This window comes from Ipomoea nil, unplaced genomic scaffold, assembly GCF_001879475.1.
Source record: "Ipomoea nil cultivar Tokyo-kokei standard unplaced genomic scaffold, Asagao_1.1 scaffold1101, whole genome shotgun sequence".
In the NCBI taxonomy this organism is placed as follows: domain Eukaryota; kingdom Viridiplantae; phylum Streptophyta; class Magnoliopsida; order Solanales; family Convolvulaceae; genus Ipomoea; species Ipomoea nil.
Window position 1 is genome coordinate 859,077 of NW_017617529.1, and position 17,543 is coordinate 876,619.

Genomic DNA, 17,543 nt, shown 5'->3' on the forward strand with positions numbered 1-17,543 from the left:
CTTGAGTGTTTTGTCTGGGCTAAAGCGAAATCACAGTGAATAAGGAAGTGTTTCTCTCACTTCTCTCAGTACTCTAAATGATATATGAGTCATAAACTGAGTAGTGAGAGGATTTTGGACTCTATATACTCACTCATCAATGTAGGTAATTACCTAATGCCGACCAAATACTAATACTTAACCAGCCTAAATAATTTGCACCACATAAATAATACTTAATAATATTATTATAATAATAATCCTAATAATTATAATATAAAGAGTAACGTTACATTCTCCCACTTGGTGAAAACATGAAACCCCAAGAACAAGATTATATTACACCAACCATAATGATATGTCCTCATTAGCGCGAGTAGTATCCATTATGATCAAATGCAAATTGTCTTCGAGTACTTAGTAATAAAACTTAATGAAATAAACCATATGTTCATTTCAAGTCCACTGAAGTATTTTCTTAATGAGACAAAATTGAAATGAAGTGTACACACTCAAAATAAAATATTTGAAGTATCTAACATGCAAAAGAATTTCATTAACCTGAACTGAATGTATATACAAAATTATAAAGTGGGCGAAATTCATCCAATAAAGCAATGTGTGTTTTCTTAGGCCACTTGGGTATTAGCTCTTTATTTTCACCCTCATAATGCCAAATCCCAACTGGTTATATTTTGCTTTACCTTCACTATCCTATATGAGGATAATAAAGTTTGTCTTATAGAAATTATAAGTGGATATGTTTGAAGGATAGTGGACAAGTTTAACCCACATATATTTCAGAAGAGTCACGAGATAATAGTATAAAATGATAAATTCTAATGACAATCCTAAAAATTGTACCATATCCCTACTCTACACATTTTGAAACAATGACTTTACTTTAAGCCATGTAGAACTTGAAAATTGTTATCTTCAGGGGGGCGGGGGGACGGGAAGTACATTAACTCGAATCAATCATGTAGATTGGGTCTTAAAAGACTAATAGTTGTACTTTTTGCAACATATACATACCATGTACTCTTTTCCTCACTAAGTTTTTTCCCATTGCGTTTTTTTCTAGTGTAGTTTTTATCGAGGCATGAGTATGATATAATAATGTCAATGGGGGATAGTTGCAAATAAATACTTAAATAGACAAACCCCAAAATCATGAAGATTATGCCTTGAAGGCTTATGGTTGTACTCTTTTTCCCTTAACTAAGTTTTTCCCACAGGATTTTCTGAAGTTAAGGTTTTTAATGAGGCAACCAGTACAAAATATGAGTTTACAAATATCATGTACTCTTTTCTTCAACTAGGTTTTTCCCACGTGGTTTTCACAGTAAAGTTTTTAACGAGACATGAATGTATTTAAATCTACTATCCATATACCTTGTACTCATTTCTTGTCTAGGTTTTTCTAACAAGGGTTTCCTATCAAATTTTTAACGAGGCAAGATCATGGACAAATAATGTCGAATGAGAGTGTTGTAAATATTTATGGTGGCCATTATTCTGTAACGATTGTAACAGACATATTAATGTCTCCTTATGAATGTTATTATGATTCTATATATATGTGTGTGTACCCCATTTGTAAAGTAAAAAGGTAGCTAGTGAAATGTAACATTTACTTTCCTTTTCTTCCCTATCTGACCTCTTGTTCTACATTTGCATTTATCTTTATATTATGGATACAAGGAGCTAAAGGCCAACGGACAAAAACTACAAATTCTGACACATTTCTTAAATTAATTAGTTAAGTCTAAAATAGAGTTAATATTTGTGCAGCGGAAAATGTATAATTTTTAAAAAGATGTATTAAAAATATAAGGATTTAAGTAATGATACATATGTGCAAAGTAAATACTAAAAATAAGTGAGACAATCAATTGATAGTGGTTTGAAGGTTTGTGTAGTACGGCTATTCCACTCTACTTCTATCTCTATTCAATTAATCTTACCTTTCGGTCCAATAAACTTCTAGATCTTCAAGTCTTCAACTTCTTGATCTTCAACTGTTGAACCTTTTGTCTGTAAACTATTAGGTGCCTTGTATCTTCTGGATTCTTGAGTACTTTTCGGAGTTTTGACTTCATGGGTTTACCTTGGGGTTTGAACTATTATCTAGTATATCTACTTTTAGGGTAATATAGTTCATTCCTAAGTATAACTTTTCCTATGTTATAGCGAGGAGAAAAGTCTAGAAAAAAAAAAAAAAAGACTGAACATAGAATTATAGAAATGTGGCTTCATTTGTAATCTCAACATTAACATAAAAATGAGTGGCATCGAGATTATGTAGTGATTGGTAATCAAAGATTAGATACTTCAGCAACTCATCACACTCCTGAAAGCCTCTAATGATCTTTAATTTGTTGCCAATTCTTTGTCAAAATATTCTTACTGCCTTGCATGTTTATGAAAAATGACCTTGTTTAGAATGCTCCATCTTTCCCATCTTGGTTTTGGTATCTTGCTTGTTCATATGGAAAGATTGTACATATTAGGGTTTAGTAGTATATAAGGGACAACAATGTATGTTTGGAGGTGCAGAAGATATATAGTTGAATCTATCAAAGAAGACTAGTGAAAAAACAAAACACCACATCAAATTAAAGCATAAAAAAAGTTCAACCGATGAATCTAAATGAGCCCTTGTGTCTGCATTCTAGGTCATTACATGATCACTGTCATGATACACATACTCCAGTTCCATATATAGTAAAGTACGTTTTAACATATTAACTGAGTAATCTGATTCACGTTACACTGAAGTATAATTTTCAAAATCGAACTTGAGCATCCAATCAAACTGGAAACTCGAAAGGCATTTTCGGTGGTGTTGGCCACTTTCTCTGAAATCCAAACCAAACATACATACATATATACTCAAATTAAAACAAAAACATTTCATCACTAATATAAATTTAAATCCTAAACCTAAGTACCCGTCACCCCCTATATTATGACAAGAGATAAATCTTGAAATTTCTTAGACTTTGCTTCTTTCCCAAGAAGAGATCCTTTTCCATTGAAATTCAATGGAAAAAAGAGCATCACCATAGGTGATTTTTTCTTTATTTTTTCAAACATTTTTGCCACATGGAAAAAAGAGAGAGAAAGAGAGGAGAGAAAGGTAGTGGGTTCTTGAGACCCAAATTATTTCAGATTTGTGAGTTGCACCAAAAGAGAGAGGGGCTGCCGCCAACCCGCGTGAGGCGCACAAAGGCAGTGCACGTCACGCGCCAGGCTAGGCACCTAAATACAATTTTTTTCAATGCTTGTTTTTTTCCTTTTTCTTTTTCTCATAATTTCCTTTCTCCTCCCTCCTATTTGGCACTTCAAAAACCAATCCAAAATACCTCACTATTAAGAATGCCATAATATATACCATTGGCTTACTGTCATCATTGCGCACTTTTGGCTTTTGTCTTGGTTCCACGGCTTTCCCTAACACAACTTCTAAAATGGTAGGGAGTTCATTTATCATATCAAAAAGCCGACCCCTGCAGCATCAGGGCAGTGAAAATTGTGGCTTTCGGTGCGGATGTGTGGTGGATTAATGTGCGTGAGGTTTATACTTAATGTGCGTGAGATTTGTAGTCAATGTGCCTGAGATTTTTACTTAATGTGCGTCATGTTAATATGCGTGAGTTTTGTACTTAATGTGTCTGGGTATTGTGTTTAATGTGCGTGAGATTTGTGCTTAATGTGCGTGAGTATTTCAGAATTACGAGCTCAGAAGGAAGTAGAACATAAACTCACGCACATTAACGCCCAAGCTTCTTGTTACTTCTTCCTTCAATTTGGCCATGGATTCCCTTTAGTGCAGTTGAATGTTTATATAGATGACACACGCACAGTAAAATTTGCACAGCAGCTAAATGTGGATTTCTGTTGTATTATTTCCATAATTCTTAACCACCATAGCTCGCCTCCGCATCATCATCATCATCAGGGAGGGTGGCAATGGCTACTGGGATGGGGAAGAAGCTGACATCAATATTTTCTGCTGCATTTTACACATTCACGCACATTAAGTACAAATCTCAGGCACATTAATCACAACACTTACGCACATTGAGTACAAATCTCACGCACATTAATCCATCGCACATCCACACGGAAAGCATTCATCCGCACGGAAACCTTTCAATATATATATATATATATATATATATATATATATATATATATATATATATATATATATATATATATATATATATATATATCAAAAAAATAAACATAGCTATTAGCCTTGTCATGGAGAAATCTTGAACTAAAATTGAATGCAACACGAAGTAGCCATGTGTCAGTGTGAAGTGCAAGCATAGTGAGCCACTCCCTTTTCTCCATTCTATCTCGACCAAAGTTAATGCCCCTAAGGGGTTGAGGAAGCACTACATGCACTTCTTCTGCAATATTCACTTCCCATCGTTCACCTGGATGTCCAATAACGCAAAGCTTCCAATTCTGAGCTGCAATTACAAACCCAAACTTAACACATTTTAATTGTTTCCATGCATGCAATACACACACACACACACACACACACACACACACACACACACACACATATATATATATATATATATATATAAACACTGGATGAAATGTGTACGGTACTTTCCATGCCATCGGTGTGGATTTGGTCCCTGAGTTATGCCAAGTTCCGACTCAGTCCCTGAGTTATGACCCCTGAGTTATGACCGTATTCATTTTTAGTCCCTCAGTTAATTGAGGGAAAAATTTAAAAATATTTAAAATTTGAAGGGTAAGTAGGAAATTCACATTTTATTCTCCTTATATCAAAATCAATTTCAAACATTATTTTTCACTTCTTATTATCCTCTTATTTCAAGATTGTTCAATTCTAAAGACATTTCAATAACTTTAGTATAACTTATTAGGAATCTGGCTCTCGTATACAAACTTAAGATTTAGCACAAACAAAGAAACACTTGATCATTGTCTTAGCAACAAAGGTAATCAAACCAGAACTTTTGAGATACAAAATGATGTCAAATTGCTTTTATGAGAAAATTCACCAACGGAATAACTTGTGATGTTTAGTATGTACATTTTTTTCATATATAGTAGTTTAGTCAATAATCATTTTTAAAAGTTACAAAAGTTTTTAAAATTTTTATAACTGAGCCTTAAGTTCCCCATTCATTACTCTGGTTTCAAGAAGACAAGTGATGTGATATATATATATATATATATATATATATATATATATATATATATATATATATATATATATATATATATATATATATATATATATATATATATATATTCAAATACAAACAGGTCTTAAAATACAAACGCGTGGATTAATTAGGATCGTAAGATCTTGGAATTGGATGGATAGAATTTATTTAATTAGTTTTGCATATTTCAATTTACCAAGTGCCTGTTTTTAGGTTAGTGGGGGTAGTTTTGGGTTTTGACTATTGTTTTAATTGCATTAAATTATTGGGATTCAATCAACACTAGAAGTTTATTTTACACAAATCTCTCCCTCTCTCTATTCGCTGTATGGTTGTCGAAGACATGCGTCCCACGCCATTAGATCCAGATTCTTCATCAACGGTGGACGATGGTCGTCGATGGGGGCCGAAGTGGAGCCAAGCGACGGGGACCACCAAATCAGAGTGTAGATCGAGGTATTTCTTTTGTACCCTTTTGCCGTTTTTGGAGGTTTTTGCTATTTGTATCCTCTCTTGTTTTTTTTTTGTTCGGTCGGTGTCATCTGTTGGGGGAGCTATTTTTCTATGTTTGTGTGTCTGGGGAGGGAGGGGTTGCGGGGGACGGTGGTGTATTTACTCGACGACAGGATTGGGGGGAATTTAGTTCAATTAGTTTTTTTTATTTTATTTTTTATTCATCATTCTCTGCACTATAGGCTACTCTAATAACTTCAAGAAATTGATGAGATTAGGGATGAAAAAGAAAGTGAGTAGGATAACTTAGGAATAATGGATTAAGAACTGACATAAACCACAGTTTCCTCCCCAGCAGCAATAAACAATTCATTACTACGCATGGAGACCTCCAAAGTTGAACATATATATGAGAAATTAATTAATATTTATGAAATTAATTAAGAGAAATTCATTAATATAACACTACGCATGGAGACCTGCAAATTTGAACATATATAAGAGAAATAAATTAATATTTATGAAATTAATTTAGAGAAATGAGTTAATATAAGTCTTTGGGATAACATATAGTCATTTATTTAGTTGCACATGAACAGAGTTTAACACATACATGCACACATCTATTTCTTTGCTACGTGTATAACCTAATTAAATTTATATATTCTGTGTTTGCACACAGTTTGACCCCAAAGTGCACATATCTATTCTACTAATTGTATAAGCTAATGGTGATAACAACTTTTTAAAGTTGTGTTGGCTAGTGCACACCATAATGTAGTTGTGTGCACACATGTATTTATGCACTAAGGGTATAGGCTGGTATTGAGCATGTCACTTGTGCCAAATTTATGTACTGATTATCCATGGTTGAAATTTGACTATATCCTCATGCATATAGTTAAGTAGTCAGTTATGTGAATTTAACATAGGTATTATCAATCGGTGAAATTTGTTTAGTTGTCCATGTGCACAGTTTAACCATATACAGTGCGGTCATTTATTTTGTTCTATTCGACATTTGTGTTTGTGAATTTGTTGTGTGTGTGGTGCAGTTATAGTGTGTGCAGTTAATTCGTATTGCTAAATTGGGTTGATTTACTTAGTTTTGGTAGGTTGTGTAGTTTGGTATAGGTTGCACAATCTTTTTTGGCTTATTTATTGTCGTATTTTTAAATTCGTTGCATTTGGAGTAAGTGTGTGCATGTTTTGGTATGTGTGTGTGCTCTCCTGTTGGGTTTTGTAGCATGGTATATTTGCATAATTTTTTGTTGGTTGGCGTTGTATGTGGTCACTGTTGCTCGTCTAGTGGTTTAGATGTGTGCATGGTTGGATTTTTGTGTTGTTTTTCCCAGGAAAGAAGTATAAGGTTCCAAGGTTCGGACTTTGTTTCTCCGCCAAAGGCCTTTCTTGCAAGGTTGCAATAAGATCCGGTGTAGGATGCCCCAAATAATGAGCTGACGGTGGAAGAGGTTTCAAAATTTCCTAGGGTCAAGACTCGTTCGCCGATTCAATGCATGATGGAACTCGTAGTTTCTGAATTCAATACACATAAATCTCGAAATTTATGTTGGGCGTACCAGTATATCAGTGATCCTCTCGCTTCTTCCTAGATATGTTTTTCCCACTATGTCGTTTTGTCGATTTAAGCTTCTCGTTGACTACAATTCACGCTATAGAATTGTGTTTGCCCGTTTATAATTATGACTACAAGCTTCTTGTATGGGATTTGTGAAAGGAAATTCAGAATCAAGCTTTTGGATCTAATTCCTTTCTTGAATATGAACTTTGCCCACCTTTGGATTCAAGTTTTTGTTTTTTTTTTTCCTGTGAATAAGCAAACTAGAGTACTATACAGTATTACTGTTATGTTACTGTTCCAGACATTACCTGATTTTCAAAACACAATTTTCCTTCCCAAAAGAACAATATTCTAAATCATATATAGTAAAGTGATAATACATAACATGGAAAATGATGTCAACAACATTAGCCTATAAAGTGCATAGTGCCAGATTTCATCAAACCTTACTTTACTAACCTTTGGTCTGTAAACTTGTGGACTTTGTACCTTACCTTTCGCGCAGTATAATTCGGTGACCAATTATGGTGACGATTCGGACAATTTCCTTGGGGGTGCACCTGCTTTTAGGCGATCGCGCACACGAGTGTGCACGGTGATGCTTTGTGTGCACAAATGCTCGCTGGGTGTATGTATTTCGTTACCGCGTGTTTTACCCCCCGGTAATGTAGTAAATTGTTTGTGCACACTCTCTTACACTAGTGTGTTGTCGTCGGTGACCAAGTGGAATACCCACACGCTAGTTCGATGCATGGTATCCTTCGAATTTATGTCATCATGCCCAATAGGTAGACTATCTCGGCCTTGTGTCCACCTATACCCATCTTAGTGTGCACTGTAATCCATTACTATTACTGACGCTGTCTCCAATAATTATTAGAGTTGCAACTGTAGTTCTCAATTTATTAAATTAACAAATACTTCAATTAACCAACATTTCCATGTTTGTTTATTAAACTTTCTAGCAACTATAAAAATTTTTTCGTTCTCTCTTCTTAAATCTATGACATTATAGTCTTCTAATGCTTCTATTTTGTTTGGACAATTGCGGGTATCATGGCCTACGCCGTCACATTTAGCGCACGTCTTTACCTTTTTTTCTTCTTCGCCGCTTTTTTTTTTTCTTTAGTGCTCTTGCGTCTCTTCCCACTACCTTTGTTCTTCGCAACTTTGGGTTCTTTAATGCGTATCTCTACAGGTGCCAATGCACCGAATATAGATTCAATGACTGTTTGGTTGTTGCCACACCTGTAAACGGAACAAATACTAGCTTGTATCTGCAATTTAAACAGTGTTGAATAATTAGTGCACACACTAACGCTTTGACATGCACGCAATATATATATATATATATATATATATATATATATATATATATATATATATATATATATATATATATATATATATATATATATATACACTAAAGGTATAAAAGTATAATTACACAAATATTTGTATAATTGCCTAATACTTATTATGATAATTAAGCTAAACATGGGTCATTGGATTTATTTTTATAATAATTACAATTAAATTATTTCTCCCTTTTCATGTTATTTTAGTAATATTAAAATTACATAAATTATATTACATATCGATTTTTTTAAGAAACTTACAGACAAATGTGTCATATATTATTCAATTAATTGAATGTTACTTTGCACTAATCTTATAATAAAAAAAATACACTTTTTTTCAAAAAAAATTAAAATAAAGGTACACTTTCAAATATTAGAATTGTTTATAATTTCATCTTTAATATATATATATATATATATATATATATATATATATATATATATATATATATATATATATATATATATATATATATATATCTATATATATATATATATATATATATATATATATATATATATATATATATATATATATATAAATTATTCGTGCATTCCACGTGTTATTGGACAATTATTTGCTCGAATTCAAGGATAACATTAGAAAACATAATTGATCAAACATATTTCATCAATTGCACTATATAATATTCGTTGTTATAATTTATATAATTGTATATCGATCTAAATATTCTTAAAATATTATAACAAATACATTTCGTGCAATGCACATATGAAAATATTAGTTAAGACTAATCTAGATTATTTTAAAAACATAGTTATCAAGTATAAAAATAACGACTTTACACCAAAAGTCAATCAGGCACCTAAACTCTAAAAATGTGCAATTAAACCCTCAAACATGTCAAATTGGGGCAATGAGGCCCAAGAACGCGTAAATGACCTATTATTACAAGTCATTTCAGTTCAGGCAAAAATTCGGCGAAAATCGGTGACGGTTTTGCGAAGGGAGACCAACTGGTCGTCTTCTCCATGGAGCACAACCAGAGGCCCCCTTCTATGCAGATGGCGACCAGGTGTGACACCCATGAATTTATTCCCGAAAAACCAAATTGATTTCCCCAAATTTCCTAAGGATGGATTTGATCCTCCTACTTATCCTTTTAACCTTTTATAACTTTTGCCTTAAATCTAGTTAAGGGATTTATTTTGGCCCAATCCTTTAGCCTTTAAATGGGATCATTTGGTTGGACACTTATTTAATATGCTTTGGACCTTAGTACAAACTTAAAAATGTATATCTAATTTATGGCCCAAGCCTTATCCTACAACCTAGTACACTCACCCATGAACTCCTACCACTTAGCTAGCTAGAATCACTCTCAAACATTTCAGCTCACCCTACACACCTCTTCACACGCCATTTTCCACTTCTCCACTCTATCAAGAGTGTTCTTCATTTCTCAACCAAGAAGACTAGGCAAGATTCCATCTTTCACTCTCACCAAGCATAGGAAGGGTAAGTAATAGGTGTTTATAGTCTTTATTCATGGTTTTCCATTTACATCATCGAAGTCTTTTCCTTTGTGTGTTGGTTTTGGGGTTTATGATGAAGATCACATTGAAGATGACTTGCAAGAGTGATCTTGGAGGGTTTGGAAGGTTTGCTAAACTAAGAAGGTAACCCTATGTCCAACAAAACCTATTTTCCATATACAAATGTGTATTCGTAATGATCATGTGTTGTATGAGCATATTCTTGTGTTTATGCTATTGTTAGAGCTTGTATCTAGGTTGTATGATGTTATTTGATGTGTCATTCCTTCTATTCAAGTCATATTTTTTGTTGATGTGAGTATTGATGAGTTTGGACTTGGATTTCACATTCTTGGCATTTTTCCCGAAATCCATATTTCCTCTACAGTTCGTGTACCAAGCGGGTACTTTGGGTGGGTAGCAAAGCACCCTCCTAAAGCACCCGTCGGTGCTTCGTTTTAGTAGGGGGTTCGACGGGTGGTTTGGGTCCCGTCGGAACCGCCCACTGGTGCAATTATTCTTGGCTTCCGTTGTGTTGTATCCTCGTGTATTTGTGTGTATTTATTGATGTTTCGTAAGTCTAAATCGGTGTATTATGAACCCTATGGTTAGGTTAATTGTGAGTCTTGAATCGCAGCTGTAATCCAATATTGATGCTTGTTGGATTTTGATGAAGTCTATGAGTCGTATGATTACCTTGTTGGTTTGCATGCTAGTAACGTTGTTTCTTGGTACTAGTATGTGATTTCCTTGTGATAACCTTTGCTTGAATCTTGATTGAATTGATAACTTGAGCCTATTCATTCGTTGTGATCTCTTCGTTGGAATCCTTTGATATCGTAGTATTGCCTTTGAAATATCTTCCTCGTATCTCTTTCTTGAAATCCATTGACCTCGAACTATCAATGTGAGCCTGTACTTCGTTGTACCTTATCTTTGATAATTCTTTGATTGAGCTATTGTTTGAGCTTATCCGATGTTGAATACCTTCTTGTGGAATCTATTCCTTTGCATTTGTCTCTTATGATTCCTTGTGTGGAACCTTGTTGTGATGATTGAGCTGGTACAATGGACAGTGTGGAAGTTCTTACAGATTCGAGATGATGGTATTTACGGACATTCTGTCGAAACATATACAGGTTGTCAGGACTACTTCTACTTATTGGGGATTGGAGGTCACAATAGGGGTGTATACATATAAGGATTTAGGACTGTCTCCATGAATTGGGTCTTTGTGACCCCGTAGAAACCATAATCGGGTCTTTGTGACCCCGCCCATCTCAATCGGGTCTTTGTGACCCCGCGGAATCTATGAATCGGGTCTTTGACCCCGAGTTGATTATTTGAGATACCCACACTGATCCCCTATGGTAACGAGTCGTTGCGATGACTCCGCGGTGTATGTCTTGGTTTAGCTATGTCCTTTGAGGGCTTGGAACCTTGATGATGATTGATTTGCATGCATAACATGATGAGAACTACCTTGTAATGATTGTGAATACCCTATCTTGATTATTATCCTTACTTCGTTATCATCGTCTTGTCGAGTTGATTCTATTAATGTCCTTGTTATACCGAGTGGTCTTGTTGAGTACATACCCTGAATGGTTGAGTGTTGATTCTAGTCCTTGCGATTTAATAGAGATGATTAAGAGATATACTTATGTATTCCCAAGTCTCGAAATGGTTTTTAAATATAAAGTATATGTATATGTATTTCAACGCGTTGGAGTTGGGTTACTTAGTAATTTTCGCTAACGGTTACTATATAATGTTTTCAGGTGCAGTCTAGTCAGTCTGAGAGCACGCTAGTCGGACCCCATCTTCTAGTCTTAGTATTTTCCTTTTAGTATTTAGATGATTTGGCCTGTGAGCCTATTGGATAATGATGACTTTCGATATGCAGTTTTGATTTTAGCATGTGCATCTAGGTTGGTGGCCTAGATGTGGCATGACATCCTCATACTATTTTGATTAGCTTCCGCAATGTATTAATCAAATCGGTTAGACTTGTATCTTGATTTCTTAAGTTAAATGCTTAAAATTATATCTAGTTTTGGGGGTGTTACATTTGGTATCAGAGCCTAGGTTGGAACCTAGGTTAGTGATCTAAGAATGAGACTTTAAGACATTAAGTAATAATTCTAAGTGTTTAAGTACTTTAAGTCATAGGAACCATAAGACACGCGGTGAGATTGTGAGTTTATTTATTGATTTCTGTTGTGTTTTTTATGCTTTGTTCTTCATTTAGCTTTAGTCCTCTTAGTTAAGGCACCATGTAAAGGTGCAAGTTGATAAGTTTATCTCCGTAATTGGTGTTGCTTCTGTAGAATCTGAGATGGCACCGTCGAGGCAGCGTGCAAGGACACCGGAAACGCCTACCAACGAACAGCTAGCTCAAAACCTTCATCAACTGACTCAGATCACTCAAGCGTTGAGTAATGCTCTTCTCAACAACAACAACAACCATCAGAACGGGAACAGAGATGTGGCACGTCAAGTGTTAAGTCATCACCCACCAGTCTTCGCTGGGGAAGAAGACCCCGTGATACTAGAGGAGTACAGTGCATTCAGACTTTCGATAAGATCCTGGAGGACTTTCGATAAGATCCTGGAGGTGGTGGACTGTCCGGAGGATCGCCGAGTCGAGATAGCTGCTTTCTACTTTAGGCAGGATGCCAATTTATGGTGGATGCAAGAAGGACCGGAGTTCATGTGGGATAGCTTAAAGGACAAGTTACGTGAGCGTTTCTATCCCGCTCACATAAGGGCTGCGATGTACGAGGAGTTTCTCCACCTCAAACAAGGGTCATCCTCTGTACTGGAGTACCATAAGAGAATCCTAGATCTATCTCGGTTTGCCCGTATTTTGGTACCTACCGAAGCAACTAAGATTGAGAAGTTTGTGGCAGGAATCAACTTCAAGGGTAGGAAAGCCTTGACCATACTCATGTTTAGGACTCTTAGCGAGGCCCACATCAGTGCTGCGGACCTCTATCGTGTACAACAGATTCAGCGTGGAGTACAAGAGCAAAGCAAGAGGAGACGCGAGGGTAGTGGAAACTTTAACTTTAGGCCAAGGAATGCTTCATGGGAAACTTCAATAATGGACGATCGTATCAACCGGCTCGTAGCCCAATGGGGAGAAGTAATGAAGTTAGGGGAAGACCCCACTCTTGTGCGAGATGTGGGAAGAGTCACCCGGGATATGATTGTTACGGGAGGCTAGTGACTTGCTACAACTGTGGCCGGGAAGAAGAGACATATAATAGATCCTTCGAGCGTGGGGGCAGAAATGGACATGTAGCATCTAATTCCTCCTAGACAATAAGAGAGGGTGGAGTAGAAGGATTACATCACCTTCAAATTACTATACAATCTTTTGTCTCATTTATTTTATCAGCACCTTACTTTACCATATTTATTTGATTTAACAAAACCTATTGAAAAACTTATTTTCCACTGAACAATCTTCTAATCTTGACTATTTAGTTAAGATCGAGGTCAACACTATTCAAAAGAAAAAAAAAGTGAAAAATTCTAAATTTTTGTAATCTCTTTAAAATAAAAATTGTAAAAGTCTATTCCCCTCTCTCTCTCTACACTTGTACTATATTAAACCAGGACGAACAAGGCCGATACAGCAAGTTTTATGAGAAGCATTAATCATTTAACCATTTGAGCTCATGTGCAATGCAAGTGACATGCAAATGCAATGTTGGAGCAAAGACAAGACAAGGTGTTGCATGCCATTTGCTGTATAAGCCAAACCTTAGATGAGGCACAACTCAATAATGCTGCTACACAGAAAGAGTTTCTTGTGGTGGTGATATTATTACACAAAATAAATACACTTTGGCATGCGTTTGTTGATTAATTATTGACTTGCAGTAATTATTTTGTACTAAAATTAAAGGATTTTCATTGACTTTAATTTGTATGTAGCATCTATTAATTATTTGGAAAACTGGAGTCACACAATCACATCTTTACTATACATATATGCTTCTAATTAACCAGAAACAAATGCATATAATTTTTATTTCTTAGAAAAAATATACTATATGTGTTTATTCCTGGTAAAAAACCAACTAGTATTGTGTGTGTTTATGTATATATATTAAAAAAAATCACTCATATACAAGCTATGATATTACTTGTCTATTGTACAACAAATGCATATTGTTAATTACAACAAATTGGGGTCATTTTTGTACTAGTGATATTACTCCGGTAACGCATATTTTGTATCTTGAATAGTAATTTTGTAATTTTAATTTTATATATTTGCCATTTAATACTTATAAAATGTAATACTAAATCAAGAATAAAATGTTTAGTACTTATATGAGAAAATGTAATACTTTTATATTTTAATGTAAAAATATTACATTTCAATTCCCTTTATAAGTAACAAACATTTTATTCCCGATTTAGTATTACATTTGTTAGTATAAGTATTACATTCGCATATTGACTCGATCCGACCCGTCTCAATGAGACGGTCTCACACAAGTGTGGCCTAATATTTTCTTCATGTTACTCGTTCAATCTTTTTAGTAATCCAAAAATAATTTTGTTTGCCCTCTTACACATTGGAAGATCAAATCATGCAAGCACAACCTCTATTGGTCTGCCTATTCATTTACGTATCATATTACATATTTCATTTACAAATAAATTACAAATTTATGAAGATTGAAAATCTTACCTCATTATTTAGACTTTCCCAAAACCTCCGGCTTAAGTTATCATTTGTTCATGATGTGCGTAGCTTCATTTCATATAACCTACAATATAATGACAATGCTTTAATAGAATACATTCACCAAATTTGATTATTTTTTGTATTTAATTAGTAGTAGTTTTTGCATCTTATCTCTAAGAGTGTTAATATCCAAAAGGGGATAAGGAAGATCTGCAGACTCATACTCAACTGCTAACTTCACTTGCCATTCTTCACTGTACTGGGAAATCCGTAAAGGCAAATGTGTTTAATTTCTTCTCTGCAATTTCAAGGGCAAACAACTTAATTGTTTCCATGCAGGACTCAAGGCATTATCTCATCCTTCAAGCCTGAAATGCTTAAAGATATGGAAGAAAATTGATAATCTTGATTGGAAAATATTGACAATACAAATCTGAAAAGTTAATTAAATGACAAGTAAAAGATAAATCGCCAGTTGCGCAATATAATTGGTCAGACTCTAGTTGGCGGAGAGAATTTGACTTTTAATTTGAGGCAGATTATGTACCTACAATAAAATTATGTTGTTGTAGTTAATATATTATGTATCTTTAGTTTATATATAGATACATAATCAATTAATTGATACATAATAGGTTAATTTCAGTTACATAGTCTGAATTACGATCTACAATGCTTATGGTGGATCTTAGTCTGCATGCAATATAATTTGTGAAGGTGTACCGGGTTGGTCTAGTTGGAGGTGATTGAATTATATATTTTTGAATGTTACTGGCTCTATTACATTGTAGTATCTGTTCAAACATATTTTCTCAATCTAATGAAGCACAAAGTAATATTTAATAATGGAAAAAAAATGATAAGAGCCTTGATTTATTGGGGAAAGAAAAAAGTAAATTAATATAACATGTGGTTCACTTTTGTTGGAATGAATATGTAAATAGAGAGGAGGAAATGAACTAAAAACTGGAGTATGTGTATTATATATGCCACGTACTCTTATTGCGGAAATGATCATGTGAAATGAAATTAAGTGTAAACATTAAAATATGTAATATATTTATAAATATTTTTTCAAACATCTATAAGTATTAATTCTCTACTATGGTCCATAATCAGGTGATGAGAAACAATCTTAACCTGCGAATTGCGAATTTGTGAAGGATTACATACACTGCACCTAGTACATGGTTGCACCGAACTCGAATACGATTGCACCGCAAGGTCCTCCAGGCATGTCTGGGAGCCGTAGCAGTCCAATCATGTAGTAGTTGCGGTGCAACCCTTCACAAGTTCCCATTTCGCAAGTTAATATTGTTTCTCAGTTGATTAAAAATCTCTCTACTACTATCATAATTAAAATGTTGCATTAATAAATAATTAAATAATGCAAAATACATTTAAAACAAGAAATTCAACATCCAAAATATTTTTAAACTTGAATATTTTATTTTAGCTGCCCACACATTGAATAGCACAATCATGGAAACATATAGGGTAAAAAAAACACAGATCAGAAGAACAAAGTAAACTGATGAAACATATTATATTCATGTCATCAAATTCGTATTCCAATATACACTTATAGATGGCCAAGTACACTTAATGAAGCATAAAGTGTCTAGTATATCATGTCATCAAATTCGTATTCCAATATCATGTCTAGTATAAAAGCTAGGTCCCTGTAATAGACGGGGGGACACGCTCAATCTCGTAGTTTGAGTGCACAAGAAGAACATACAAATGGCTGATGACGATGCTTATCCTTGTTGAGTTTGAGGCATTTCATCAAATGGAAAGGGGTTTGGCATTCCGAACACTGTTTCCACAAGTCACCTTCTATATACCTCTCATTGCATCTTCCACACACTGGCCACTTTATCTGAAATCCAAACCAAACATACATTAATATATACTCAAATTAAATCCTAAACTTGAGCCTGGGGCTTATTAGAAGATTCAGGTAATTAAATCTCGAAATGTGTGACTTTTTTGCAATAAAATTCGAACTCGATCGTGTATTTGTTGGCACTGCACCCACACTCACTGTACTCAATCTAATATATATATATACCTCTGGCGGGTTGTCATCATTGAGCACTTTTGGTGGTTCCTCAGCTTTCCCTGACACAACTTCTAAGATGGTAGGGAGTTTATTTATCATATCGAAAAGTCGACTCCTGTGACAGCAGATGAGATGAGATTAGAGCAGTGAAACTAAAATTAATTATTCATTCTCTTTTCAATTCGATGAGTATAACACAAATTAAACTTAAAGGTGCATGCATACCTATCAGCTTTGTCATGGCCAAATCTTGAACTAAAATAGAATGCAACACGAAATAGCCATGTGTCACTGTGAAGTGCAACCATAGTGAGCCACTCCTTTTTCTCCATTGTATTTCGAGCAAAGTTAATGCCCCAATGGGGTTGAGGAAGCACTGCATTCATTTCTTCTTCTTCTTCTTCTTCTAAATTCACTAGTACTTCCCATTCTTCACCCAGATGTCCAATAAGGCAAAGCTCATAACTCTCAGCTGCAATTACAACCCCAAATTAAACTTATCACATTTCAATTCTTTCCATGCATGCATTTCAAGGAATTATGATATATATGCAAATCTGAAGATCGAGCCTAATTACTAAAATTTATAATCAAGAACGTGAATATTTGTTCATCAAGAAAAGAAAAGATTATTTCAAAGAACATATATAGCATGTATCTATATCTTGCACAA

At 34.5% G+C, this 17,543-nt stretch overlaps 1 long non-coding RNA gene across 1 annotated transcript; it reads right to left on the minus strand.

Moving 5' to 3' along the window:
- Nucleotides 1–2,556: 2,556 nt before the first annotated feature.
- LOC109183163 lies at nt 2,557–17,298 on the minus strand. The gene is made up of 4 exons (XR_002054502.1): nt 17,096–17,298; nt 11,600–11,604; nt 2,685–2,689; nt 2,557–2,568 (listed from the first exon to the last, which is right to left on the minus strand). It is a non-coding gene; the product is annotated as an uncharacterized LOC109183163 (long non-coding RNA).
- Nucleotides 17,299–17,543: the final 245 nt, after the last annotated feature.